The sequence below is a fragment of the Mustela nivalis genome (assembly GCF_964662115.1).
Source record: "Mustela nivalis genome assembly, chromosome: 3".
Classification (NCBI taxonomy): Eukaryota; Metazoa; Chordata; class Mammalia; order Carnivora; family Mustelidae; genus Mustela; species Mustela nivalis.
Window position 1 is genome coordinate 55,397,046 of NC_139022.1, and position 15,188 is coordinate 55,412,233.

The window sequence follows — 15,188 nt, forward strand, 5'->3', positions numbered from 1 at the left end:
AAATATAGGTAAGAAAGATTTTTATGATATAATTTAATAACCTACTCTGATAGATACTTATAGAACATTATGCCCATATGGTAGAAAAAAGGATTCTTCTAAAGTGCACATATAACATTTACAAAAGTAGTTTTTAACTTAAACCATAAAGAACCTCTAAGTAGTTAAAAATAAAAATTGTACAGTATAGCACACAGTAGAATACTGTATCTTTTTGCAGGGGTTTGGAAATTAAGGACCCCAACACACCTCCCCCCCAAAAAAAAAACCCACAACATAAATTAAGAAATCTTTTAAGCTGAATTACAATGAAAATAAAACACATCAAAACTTGTGTAATGTAGGGACGCCTGGGTGGCTCAGTTGGTTAAGCAGCTGCCTTCGGCTCAGGTCATGATCCCAGCGTCTTGGGATCGAGTCCCACATCAGGCTCCTAGCTCAGCCGGGAGCCTGCTTCTCCCTCTGCCTCTGCCTGCCATTCTGTCTGCCTGTGCTCGCTCTCTCCCCCTCTCTCTCTCTGATAAATAAATAAAAAAAAAATTAAAAAAAAAAAAACTTGTGTAATGTACCAAATTTATGACTTAAAAAGCACATATTACCAAGAAAAGACTTAGAATAAATTATCTAAGCTTCTGACTCAATCAGAGAAAAACAACAGTAAATTAAAGCCAAAGTATAAAAGAAGAAAGTAAAAAAAATTACATGAGGAAATATCAAAGAACAAAAACAGATGTACAACAGAAAAAAATCAGTAGAGCCAATTGGTAGATCTTCAAAAATAAATATAAAATTTATAAACTCCTAAGAGAAAAGAATAAACAAGAATACACAATTCCAGTAATGGAAATGGAAATAGGGATATCACAACTATGAATACTAAAAATATAATAACAGATATTACATATAACTTTACGTAAATAGCTTAGAATTTTTAAGGCAAATTTTTTAGAAATAGGCAAATTTGTTAGAAATTCAATTTACTGGTACTAATATAAAATGAATAGAAAATCTGAATAATCTTATATCTGTAAGAGAAATTTAATCCATATGTAAAATCTTTGTCAAAAAGAAAATAAATAGGTTAGGTATTTCCACTGATGCATTGTTCAAAATACTTAAGGAAGAAATAGTATCAAATGTTCCAAAAAATCTCCCATAGAAAAAAAAAAAAGCAACACTTTCTATCTCATTTTATGTAACCAGCATTATGCTGATACCATAACCCAGAAACAAAGACATCAGAAAGAAAACTTAGGGAAAAGATTTTTCCATGAACATTGATGTGAAAATTTTAAAATCACAGCAAATTTAATCCAGTTGATGCATCAAATGGTTAATACATGATAATAAAGTGGGATTTATTTATGGAAAACCATTACTTATGATTTACCATATTAACAGAATAAAGGACAAAACCAAAGAGCTAGAAAAATTATTTGCTAAAATTCACTACCATTTTATCATTAAAAATTTTATTCTCATGACACTGGGCATAGCAAATAACATTTTAAAACTATAACTAAGAGAATAACCAAATATATGTCTCTAATATTACACTGAAAGACAAATGTTGACTGTTTTCTCACTAATTAGATACATTATTGAAATTTAGACCAAGACTAGATAAAGATTATATATACTGTAACACTACGATTCAAATTTTATGGAACATTTTAGCTTTTAAAATCAGATCAGAAAAAAATATATGGTTTAAAAAAAGAAGCTACCTTAGTTTTACTTTAGATAACATACATTTTACACAGAGAATACAAAATAATCTAAATATAAGATGTTGACAGTAATAAGTAAATTTAGGAAGGTTTCCAAACACAAGGTCAGTATGTGAAAAATCATATAGATACAACATACATACACACAAAAAATCACATATTCACATACATACACACATATAAGAAGCAAGAAAAAATGAAATGAAAACATCAGTTACACTTCTCTACAAAAACATCAATATCAAATATCTGGAAATTACATAATGAAAATAAGCAAGACCTTGAAACTGGAAAATACAGAGAAGTACTGAGAAAAACTCAGTAACTAAATAAATGTACATCAAAACCACATTAGTATATTAAAATGTATTTAAGTATTTAAAATACCCATTTTGTCCCAACTGATACATACTTTCAATATTTAAATGCCCATTTTGTATTTAAAATGCCCATTTTGTCCAAACTGATACATAGTTTCAATACAATCCTAGATACATTTTCTTAAATCCACAAGCCGATTATAAAATCTAGAAGGAAATGTAAAGGATCTAGAATAACCAAAGTGATACTGAATAATAAGAGCACAAAGGTGAAGAAATTTTAGTACCAGAATTCAAGACATAAACACATTTCCATTAATTATGGCAGTGGAAATCATATAAAAAATTACATTATACACCCACACACACACATATATATATAATATAAATATTTGTTGGGGGAAGTGCTCTTTCTAATAAATTAAACAAATAAATAAATTATATGGAAGAAAATAAACCTGACCTCCTTTCAGCCATAATACAGAAAGTAATTATAGATTAAAAGCTACATTAAAGCAAAACAATCATTCTTCTAGAATATAACACTGGAGACTTCATGGTAAATGTTGGCTATACAGAACCCTAAAATCAATAACCATGAAATAAAACACTGCTGAAATTTACTAAAGGAATTTATTAAACTTAAACACTTTTCTGTTAAATAAGAGTAGGGTGAACAACTCTCCTAGGGGTTCCCAGGAGGTAAGATTATAGTGTTAACACCAGGACAGTCTCCAAGCAAACCAGAGTTGATGATCATCATACCCACAGACAGAATAATTTTATTTGTGACTGTTTCAAAAAGAATAGGATGGAAATGATGTGTGACTTCCAAAGCTAGATCATAAAAGGCGATTCAGCTTCTGACTTGATCATGTGAGCACCAATGCTGGAGCTCTGTGCAGTCATGTAGGCAGTCTAACTGGATGGTCCGGCATGGAGGGCTCACATCCCAGAAACTACATAAAAAAGAGATGTCTAGAAAAGCCCCTAGCTTCTCCAATCACCAGCTATTCCAGCTCTATCCACCATCTAGCTAAACTTTCAAAAGAGACCTGAAGCCAGACTATCCTGCTAATACATTCCCAAATTCCTAACCCCAAACTGAGAAGTAACAAAATAATTAATATTGCTTTAAGCCTTTAAGTTCTGAAGACAATTTTTATGCAACAACAGTAACTGGAACAGCAACCCACTAAAACAAAACAAAACAAAACAAAACAAAAAACCACCTCTAGCAATATTTCCACATATTATTATCACATTCAATCCTCATTTTTGTCCACATGACATATCAAATGAAAAAATGTAAAAAAATAGCTTAGTATGATACCCTATATATGTGTGTATGTATGTATAATATATATGATTAAATAAAAGGTCAGTGGAATCTCTCATCAACACAATTTTTACTTGATATATGTATATATCATTTAATTTTAAAATATATATATACAATTTGCATTATTTTTAAATGAACTTATTTTTAAGAGGAAAATCTGTTAAGGCCAACTACAACATGAAAGTTCAGTATGAGCACCTAAAGCTATAGATAAGGCTTTATAAGGAAAAGCTAAAATAAAAATTCCATTTTAAAGACATTTTCTTTTTTTTTTTAATTTTCTTTATTTTTATTTATTTTTGTGAAAGATTTAATTTATTTATTTAGTTATTTATTTGACAGACAGAGATCACAACTAGGCAGAGAGACAGGCAGAGAGAGAGGAAGAAGCAAGCTCCCTGCTGAGCAGAGAACCCGATGCGATGCTGGTCTTGGGAACTTGATCCCAGGACCCTGGGATCATGACCTGAGTTGAAGGCAGAGGCTTTAACCCATTGAGCCACCCAGGTGCCCCTAAAGACGTTTCTTGATTATATCACATAAGTACAATATTGAATAAGATACATTCCAATTTACCATTACAATATTCCTTTGCTTATAATCAGCATAAACTAACTAGTTCACATGATTAAGCTAAGCAAGAACTTAAGCAATCATAAATAAAATTATTTCCCTAATATTTTCATTGATTCTCAGTTCATAAATACAAGAGTTAAACATTAAAACATCAATTTATTAGTGAAGATAAATTTTCTTTAAAAATGATGAACGGTCTTAAAACTAAAGGAATATTATAGTAGAAAGTAAAAATACAGTATATAGTGGATTTTGAAGTGCATACCCTCAAGATTCTTCTCTCTAAATATTAAGTGTAATAATTTTTGTGATTCATTATCAGTTTCACATTTGATGCATTGATACCAATACTAGCATTGTTTTAAAAAACATTTAAATTTTTGAAAATTCTTAAAGCATAACTTACATCGTGTTTCAATAAAATGTCTACGTTTCTTCAGAAACAAAACAGAGGGGTATTGCCACCATATGTTAACTAAATTCTGGATACTGTCTTTATTGTGGTCTTTCACTTTTCTGTAAGGACTCAGCAGTGGCAGCTGGGGTAAAAGAGACTGGTATAGAAATAGGAGATAATCCAACAACAGTTCCTCTGCTACACAAAGACCATTTTTGGAGGAAGAGGAGACCTGCACTACCCAGAAGGAAACCTACTAAATACAATTTTAGAAATATGAAACTTTGCAAGCCTTCTGAGTATGCATCAAAAATAAATGAGACCAGCTGTCAACATTAGTCATGGTTTCATCTTCTTCTCTTTGTACAATTCCCAAATTGTACAAATCAAGATAGAAAACAATAAATTACCCCTTTAAGTAATTTATGCTCATCTAAACATTTTAATTATTTTATATCTAATGTGCAATATCTAATCCCTTCACTTATAGCAGATCATAGATATCTAGACAAAGTCTCATAATAATTATACTTCCTAGGTGCAAGTTATTACAAATTTCAACATCAAACTTACATGTTTCCCTCTCTCCTTTGTTCTTTCTCTTTCATTCACTGATGAAGTTGACTCTGAAATAACCTGGACTTCTGTTGTACCTAGAAGAACAGAGAGGAAATTACTGACTGACTATCAGAAATCATTACCGAATAGACAAAAATAATTCTTTTTATTATCTCAAAGCTATTAATAAAGCAAATAAATGAATGGTGTATTACTGTGTGAACATTTCCTTTATATGCACACACAGGTTTGTTTTGTTAATAAATAAGTATTCTACTACTTTGTTGATTAATGTATTTTATTTTATTCTTTAACTTTTTTAATGAATAGATTATTTACGAGGTGGTATTAAGAACTTCCCAGAGGCCCCTTATCACTGAAGTTACTTCAGCTGCAACATTTTCTGAGCATAGCAAACCATTGTTCCATCCCAGAAGACATTGCCAGGTGGGTCAGTATCCACCCACCATTGCAAATGGAAGGTATCATCATCTCAAGCCTAGATATTCCTTGTACACCACTGGTGTTAACTATTTACTGTGGAAACTGTGTTCCCCTAGAAACACAGTCACTTTTTTCTAGTATCGAACTATGGATGAGTCTGTCCATCTCCCTATCATTTTACTTTTGATGATGATTCTGGATTGTCTGTATTCATCCTCATGTTTCTTGAGGACCTGATCTTCTAAAGCCTAAGCTCTAAGGTAGAAAATTGCATTCTCATTCCTTTGTTATTTTGGCATTTCTTTTTTTTCCCCCCACACCATTTTATCTCCCATTTTAGATTACTTGACAATAGTGCTAAAGGTTCCTTTTGAATTCCTTTAGTTTATTTTGTTTTGTCCCAAAATTTTATTTTTATTTTTATTTTTTTCCTATTTACCAACACCTCTCTTGAATTATGTTTGGGTTTTATGCTCCCCTGTTAACTCTCAAACTGCAATCTATAAACTTTATATTAAATCCCTAGATTTGTGTTAAATCCCTAGATTTGAATTAAATACTGTGAATCAAACCCATTGAAAAGGTAGAGTTGTATACTCCTTCCAACCAAATAAAATTCAATATAATATATTCAGCCAGTAAAATGATCAGTTTTTTTTTTCTAGCAACAATAAAATCATGAAGTGGTTCTGCACTGAGTCTAGAATTAGTAGTATAGGTAATTCCTTTGGATTTCACTGATCATGTGCAGCACTGCACTGATAATTCATTTTAATGAGACAAGTGATATATTAAGTCTGGCAAACAACATGAATGGAAAGAAAATGCTTTGTTTAGACATAGAAGAAAAATACCACTTTATATGTAGGCATTTATTTAGCCTTTATTTTAGACGTTTTAACAATTGTACCCTGTCACTTCTGACAGCTGTTTCTTACAAGCAAAGCCTGTCTTAGAAACTAGTCCTGAGTCCTAATAGCTCTGAGACTTTGTATAATGCTTTATAAAAGATAAGAAAATAAGAATGGGAACCAAAATTGAAATTAGGATTGAGAAAGTCTCAGTTGGATGGAGGTGGGTCATACTTCAAAAAAGAAATAAAGAGAGGGATCATTTTTATTTGAGTTTCCACATGTTTTCAGATTCTGTTATAAAGCCAAATGTGTAACAAAAAGCATTTTTTTTCTTATTAGTAGAATATAAGTAGAATATGAGTTGATTTTGGTGGTAGGTAGTTTTAAGGTAATTGCCCTGAATGACATTCGTAAGTATATTTCTACTGATAACCAAAGAAATTTATATTGCCTGGAGAACTATCTTGACCATTATGACAAAATATGTTTCCATAACTTTCTTTTAAAATATATTAAATAATCTATTAATTATCTTGGATCATATCTATACTCCAAGACTGACAAAGTTTGGAGAAACTGCCACATCCCAAGTCCAGTTTTCTCTATTTTGGTAAAATTTCTATCCACTAGCTGAATACAAGATATGAATTATCTTGCTCCATTCCTCACATGTAAAACTCAGTATCATCGGTATCACTTTATCCAATTCTTCAAGCTTCCAAAACAAAGTTCTGTTTATATAGGTGAATTACAGAGTAATACATAAATTATTTACTATTTTGTAGATGACCGAGAGGAAAATATTTTCATCATATATACAAAACACTTTAATCAAGCCCACAGATCCTCTGTTACCACTGTCACCTGAAGCTTTTCTATTCTCTCTGCATCCTTTTCCTCGCACAGTGCTCTGCCTTCCACTCCTCCCTGTATTATCAAGTCCCTTTTTTCTTCTCTAAGGCTCTCTTTCATCTGCCACTATGGTTACTATAATCTCTTGGAGTTTCCTCCACTGCAAAGGAATTCTCATATGATTGGTGAAAACACAAAACATTCTCCATATATTTCACATGAAAGTTTTTTTTTAATGATTATGCTATAATATAATGAAAATATTCAATTTTGACCAGGTCAGAAGTGGCTAATTTTTACTTCAATAAAACAATGACAATGAGGTATATTGTTACTAGTAGTATGTATCGATATATTCAGATACAAAGACTTTGGTGTACCATACCAGTACAATTTTAAAAAGCCTACCATGAATGATAAACACATTTTGATAATGGTTCCTATTGCATTGGAATTATATTGAGTATATGCTGTAAAGCTGCCCCATGGGGTACTATTTAATAAAACTAATTTAAAAGAGAACTTCCACTCACATTTTTTTGAAACCTGGATTTCCACACAGAATAGTACATTAAATTGGAACATACCTATAGCTAAGTATATAAAAGGTGGGAACAATGGAAAAAGTACAGAGAAGAGGCTCCTCTTTCTGGGATCACATCCTGGTGCTTTTGCCCCCTGCACCTTCCTACAATATTCCACCTACCATATGAATCTGAGCTTATGATGTTTGTTCTTTAAAAGCTTTCTATGAACAGCTCTTCCTTTTCGTCTTTCATGATAGGACCTTTTACAACCTTTCCAGGAACAGCTAAATAAATGAAAAGTTTTTCATTTCTTCTTTGGTCTGCAAAAATAGCTTTTGTTGATGATGAAAAGTGCCACCTCCCAAATTTCTCATTTTTCCATGAAGCAAAAGGTTTACTTTCTGAAGGTTTCACAAGTACTATGAATCACTATATTTATCTTTCTTCTGGATGTAGAAAAATGGGTGACAATTTATACCCAGGTCTTGCAAATTTCTCAAAATATGGCACCATGACCATGTCTCGATTTACTTACTTGACCTAGACTCTAATTTTATTTTTATCAAAAAAGCACTCTTAATTGTACTTACAGTTGTATATATTTTCTTGTCAAAAGAAACAGAGAAGATACAGTTTAGCAAATCATTCACAGCTAGGCTCTGGGTATGAAAAACCTAATAGTGCTACTTAAGAAGGCATATTTTTTAAACATGCTAATTATACCTCTAATTTATTGGAATATTATCTTTATGTTCAAGACAATTGATGTTCAATAATGCATTTCAATCAGTGATATCATTATACATAACTACTATGGTTTTCAAATAGATATTTCCTTGTAAAGTATCAGGAAAATACCACAAAATAGGTTTGCATCCCAATAATTTATTGCAATTTCACTGATAAACTTTCAATTTTCTCAAATGTTATTGGAGGTTCAGTTTTAAAGAGGGAAAACAATACATAAATGAGACTTTTCATTTTAATGCTATAAAAATAAAAACTTTGTAAGTATTTAATATTATTGTCATTCATTATTAGTCCCTAATATATACCTTTAAAATCATGGGCTATTATTTAAGCAACTAAAATTATTGCTTATTTGTAACAGGTCCTGTACTCACAGAAAAAAAGTTTATAATCTTTGTAAAGTGTGAATATATTCACAAATCTATTTATAATGGATGTTTTAACATTGGTGCTAAATAAGTATTTTTAAAATCCATTCTATGCATAAATATGTGTGGCCCTCATAAGTAAGAATAATTAGCAATTAATTCATTATATTGTTTATACTTCAATTATAAAGGCAAATAAAAAGCTGTTCATGTTCTGCTTGAATAGATTTGCAGTCTCTGCAAGTGTTGTTTGACCTTAGTTTCCTTTTAGAAAGTGAGGATATTATAAAATGAAAACGTTCTGAAAGGCAATCATAAATTCAACTCATTAAGTGACTAACTGAGGAAATTATACAACAGATAAACTATTTTAAAAAGTTAGTGTAAACCAAAAATCTGGATATTTGACCACAGATGTATGCTAGTGTAAATGGGCCACTGTAATTTGCATACATACAGGCACAGGGGCCACTTACGCATACAAAGGAATTAAACTTTGTGGTCACACAATTGTTGCTCAGTATCAGACTACATCTACTGCTATTCATTTCCAAAGATTTTTAAATTAAAATTATTGGATAACAAATGGGTTATTCATAAATTCAATAACAAATTCCACTTTCTTTACTATCCTACTTACTTAAACAGTTTTGCCCTTAGGGTCTACTTGAAGAGTGAACATTCATATTTGTTTTAATTCACTATCTTAGCGAAGGTGTCAGGCTCTAGTATTTTAAGGCAAATTAAAATAGTTATTGCTTTTAGTTTGGTATCCCAATGGAACCAGGCATTACAATTTTAGGCTTTCAGACCTTTCTCAAACACACACCCACACATACATACACACACACATAACCAAATTAATTTTGTATGATTTTCACTTCTACTTAGAGCCTTTGTCCCAAGGGCTTGTTAATCTTGTATCCCATTCCTGCCCTGTTACAATTTAAAGATTGTCAAAAGAAGGATAAATTTCATGCCATTTTCTGTTCTCATTACAATCTTCAGATTGTTATGAGAACGGATTAATTTTGCTCAATTTTCTGCCCTCGTTACAGACTGTTATGAGAATGGATTAATTTTATGACATTTTCTTCTTTCATTATAATCTTTGTTATGGGAATGAGAATATGTAATGAGAATGAGAGCATATCAAGCATTAAAAGGTCTGTGAGAGTCATGACAAAGATTGTAACAAGAAGAGAAAACGGCACCCAATCCATTCTTGTGACAATTTTAAGATTGCCAAGCGAACCCAGAGTGACACTGCATTTATCCACTCTGAAGACAAAGATTGTTGAGAAAATGGGAATGAGAGCAAAATTAATCAGTTTTCCTGACAATCCTGAGACTGTACTTAAGCTTACAGTATTTTTCCTCTGATACAGTACTTACTTGAAAACATGTGCATTGCATGTAAAAGTTACTTATTAGAAAATGTCATTTTCATATTTTATTTCTTCTGTTTTTCTTTCAATTACTCTCTTTTCTCACTCTCTCATTCCTTCTTTCCTCCCTGTCATTCCACTCACCTCCCTCTTTCCATCCTTCTCTCCTCTTTCTTAACTTTGATGCTTATCACAACCTACATTTTTAGAATTATTACATTTAAACAGAAGCTAACATTACCTAAAATGTCAATACAAAAAAAAGAAAATAACACCAAAAAAGCCACATTAAGAAGCAGAGTCTTGACCGACAATTGCTTTTATGATTATAAATCATTTATTTGAATAAGCTGTCTCTATATGCCCAGAAAAAAAAAAAAAACAAAACAAAACATTGTTTTTGCAGAAGTTACTTGAGTACTCAACAAAATGAAACTATCTTGGGTCTGCAAATCAATGCATACTATTTATTTGCTAATAGATAAGTCACTGCATTATAATATGCTCTCATAAACTTGAGTAGATATACCTATTACTATATCTGAATAACACAATGTTTCCATTTTATGAGAAACAATCCCGTAGTTTCAATGTACTTTTGTTTTCTCTTCATCCTATTAATAAGCCCCAGTTAAATATTTCTTTTAAAATGTCATTGTTTACAGAATACCCTCATCTGAAAATATGTATTACTTGAAAAAACTGCCAATATCCTTGGGTATGTATGTGTATTTATAAAAAATACACACTTGAGTATGTTTATATATATGTATTGAGTATTCATACATATTGGCTATGTATAGATATGTATATGTCTATACATATCTATACAAAATAAAACACACAGCAGATAGTACATTTAGCACATACAAATAGTTCACTTATATTCGCTAAACAAAACTGTAATATCCTCCAGTTTACATTCATGAATTTCTGTCAGTAGTAGTAGTAATAGTAGTAGTAATGGTATTTTCTTCAACAACATGAAAAGATTCTTTAAAATTCCATCATTTAGAGAAAACAATATATATTACCCAGTGGTTCTGAATCATAAATTTAATAACAAGAGTGAATCTGTCAGACTTTTTTTTATAAATACGATTACAAATGTGTTTAGATTTTGTGTTAATCATTAATATTGCTTCCTTTTCAAAATGTCAGTTTATCTCTTTGTAGCATTGTCTAAACTTTACTGAAATGCATTTTGCTGTATCATGTGTGCTAAGTCCACTACAATAAAGTTTAAACTATATTGCCATAGGATTCAAGGTAAATTAATATGCTATATTGTAATTCAATTTTGGAGGTCCAAAAAACAACAGTGTAGTGTATTATAAAAGGGACAGATGAGTAAATCCAACTGATTAACTGATATGTCTATACATATCTATACATGTTTATATAAACACATTGTGTATATGATGTTGCAGCATCTTTTTCAGCAGCATATATTCAAAGAATGATACTGTGAAAAAAATAAACTGGCATAATCAAATCAAAACCACAAATGATGCTTCTACTATTACTGAATACCTTTTTAATAATAGATAAAATATTCAAGAATATCACACAAATTTTGTCACTTTTTCAGGATTGTACATGGACTTTGATATAAGTGTTTTATGTCCTGACTTTTCTATTAAACTCAAGAGGTAAAATTTTCACAGAATCCTGAGACCATTATTCCTGAGAGCATTAAAGCTCTGTTTCTTATTTTATACCATTCTGTTCATCCTCATATATGGCAAACATTGCTAGAAACTAACATATACTGAGTGGGTAAAAAAATAAATAAATAAATGTTTTGCCTTGATACCATATCCATGAAAATTTGGTATCATATCCATGAAGAGTTCTTGACCACAAACTAAAATGACTTCTTTAATGTGTTTTTGATAAATGAGTCTCATTTTTCAGTATCAGTGCAACCTTAATGATTTCAATTATCAACTCACTTCATCTTATTTATTTATTTTTCTCATGGCACAAAATCTTTAGTCTTTTTCTTCTCTAGTTGGGACTTTCATTGTTTGCAAAGTTCATGCATATTTATAATTGTGTGCATATGTAACATCATTATAAGCAGTATTCTCTACATATTAAGGTGAGACCAAACTCATAGGGCAGCAACAACTGGGAAGGCCTGACACCAAGGAAGCCAGCAGGTAAAGGCTGAGCTGACCCAGAAATGCAAGGAATGCCAGGGGCCAAATGTGCTGAGAAGGTGATCTAGGGCCCCATGAACCTGGGATCCTGGAAGTTGGACTGAAGCACTAGCATGGGCACTTATAGACAGACACAGAGAGCAGGCCCCTCGCAGGTACTTATGGTACAAACCATGTGAGCCCAGATGGCTGGGCCAGGCACATCTCACGTGTATATAATCAAAACCACAGCAAATTCCATTTCAGAGGTCTTTCATCTTTCTTGCTAGACTTTCCCTTATTAAAAAAAAAAAATACTTTGTCAACATTAGCTCACATTTTAGCAGATGTTTCCACATAGCTAACATTCCACTGATTGGCTCTGTCTCTACCTCTTCTACAGAAACCTCCTTTTTATCTCCTAAATCTGATTTGTTATGAAGCAGCAGATATGGAACATTCTCATCTTCCTTTACTCTTAAAATCTGATCCCTGAAGTGAGCTGTGGCTGCAAAGTAACAGAAGACACAGAAGAAACCCTCCCCAATCTGGCAGTTGTCTCTAAGTGCAGTCTACTCCTTCTGCCCATCTGATTTAGGTTTAAATACAGCAATATCAATACACTTTAAAAGAGTTTGAGAAATTAAAAACACATACACATACAAAGAACACCTCAGTTTTCTTGTGGCAGCATCCCTGAAACAAATTAATTATGGAGGTGATTTGAGGTGAAGTGGTAATAGTATCCAAAGGGTTGGAGGAGCATTCATGGTGTGTGTACTGTGGGAAAAGGGGTATCTGTATCAGCTCCTTTCAAAACAATGGGCTTCTATCTCCAACAAGTTCTTGACCTAACTCATTTTTTGCTACAAAGATTAAGAACCCAGCCTAAATCCTTCTCAGAGACCCTAAGTAAATGCATACTTACAATCTTTGCTACAATGGTCTACTTAAAATGCAAAGTTTGATGACATCTCTTAGCTGCTTACCAATCACATATCGTCCACCAAATAATGTCAGAGCATCTGAGAACATTCAAGGTTCTCCTAGCTCTCTCATCCAGTGCTTTACAGTTCTGCCCTATGCTATTTCTACCTTTGTGCATTTGATCATGCTAGTAGTTCTTTGTTTTGATTATACTTCCAAGTCAATCACCATGATCCATACCTCTTCATCCTCTGTGTCATTGATTGTCATCATTTGTCTAGAAGGGGCTAGGGGCCCAGACCACTGTGCATATTCCTCCATGATGTTGTCACAGTATGTATTGAAGCTCTCCATTGCTGTGTGTTTGAGTGTGTACACCACTCTTTGTCCCGTTCCAAACTCTTAGTTCCTAATTTGTATTAACTTAATTCATAATCTAAGCTCCAAGCACATTGCTCACTCATAATTGGTACCCAAGAAAGCACTTCTGAATGGAGACTAAAGATTAATTCTTAGAACAAAGCAATACTTACAGAAATGATACCTTAAAATTATATTTCAAGAACTAGCCTAGCAGCCACTAATATTTACTGCCCTCTTACTATGCATCATTCACTCAATTACAGTGATTCACATATATATCTAATTATATCCTCACAACAACCTTGTGAGTTAAGTATTATTATAATCCCCATTTGCAGGTAAGGCAACTGAGGATTAACAAGATTATGTATATTTCCTAAAATAACAAAACTAGATGGTGGACTCAGTTATTGAAGCTTAATCATTGTATTACCCTCATTTTAAAAGTAATTTGTCTTTTTTGTTTTTTTGAAAAGCAGTTTTCATATGAGGAAGAATATGTATTTTAATGCAATATAAATAATTTTAGGAAGGGCTGACTTATTTTTAAACTAGTACTTTTCTCCAACATTCTTTATTTTGGGAATAGCAAAAAAAGGAGTTTTTAACTTTTTGAGTTTTTCTTTCCAGAATAATGTTGAAATAATATTGAGAACATTACCCTTAGGATAATTTGGCAGTTGAAATAAAAAGTAGTAATTTTGAGGGTCTTTTTAGGGAAAGCTACAGGATTCTCAATAGTATGGATTGGTAAACTTATTTAATTGGTCAGGCAATCATTTGATTCCACAATTCATATCAATGCATATTCATTATATATATTACTCTGATAATTATATGATAGAGTCACCTCTATTAGAGTCCAGTTTTGTGTGAATAAACATGCATTGAATATTATGAGTAGAATCATTTAACTTCATTTTCAGATGTGCAGGGCCTTTGAAAAATATCTTATGGGATTTAGAGGCCTGGTAATCATGGAAGAGAGGAATCTGTTCCAAAATGGTGGCTGGTGAAAGTCTTAACTATCAACAAGAAACTTGCAACTAATTAATTTCATTTGGCAACTTCCTCCTATTACTGATGCCTTCCTTTGTTTCCAAAATTAGTTGACTTAAATGAAGTGCTTAGAATTTCTCTGATATGCCTTGAACAATAATAACACATATGTGTACACGCACACGCACACACACACACACACATACACACACACACCACATTCCTTTGGTGGCTGGTGCTAGGGTTGGGAAGAACAGTAACAGCAACAACAAAAAGCATCCCAACAAGCCCTGGAAAAAAGCTAAAACTTACTCTGTTTTCTCACGGTCTGATGTCAGATGTAAAATGAATAGGTCTGCTCTGAGGTCAGAATGAAAAGAAAAAGATCAACATGACCTCTGGGAAATAAAGGTTATTTGACATTTGGGGGATTATCTGCTAAAGGCATTGGCCTTGTATCAGAGTAAAGGCTTGACAGGCAGAGACGACTTTATTTTCCCCACAGTGAAATATAAAAGCAGAAGCTAAGCCCACGCCTCCCCTCAGCAAGAGCAGTTGCTGAAATCAGTAGTCTTGATCGATGATGCATTTTCAAAATCAAAACAAGCATCAGTGTCTCCAATCTAATCACATCTCCTAAAGCTACTGC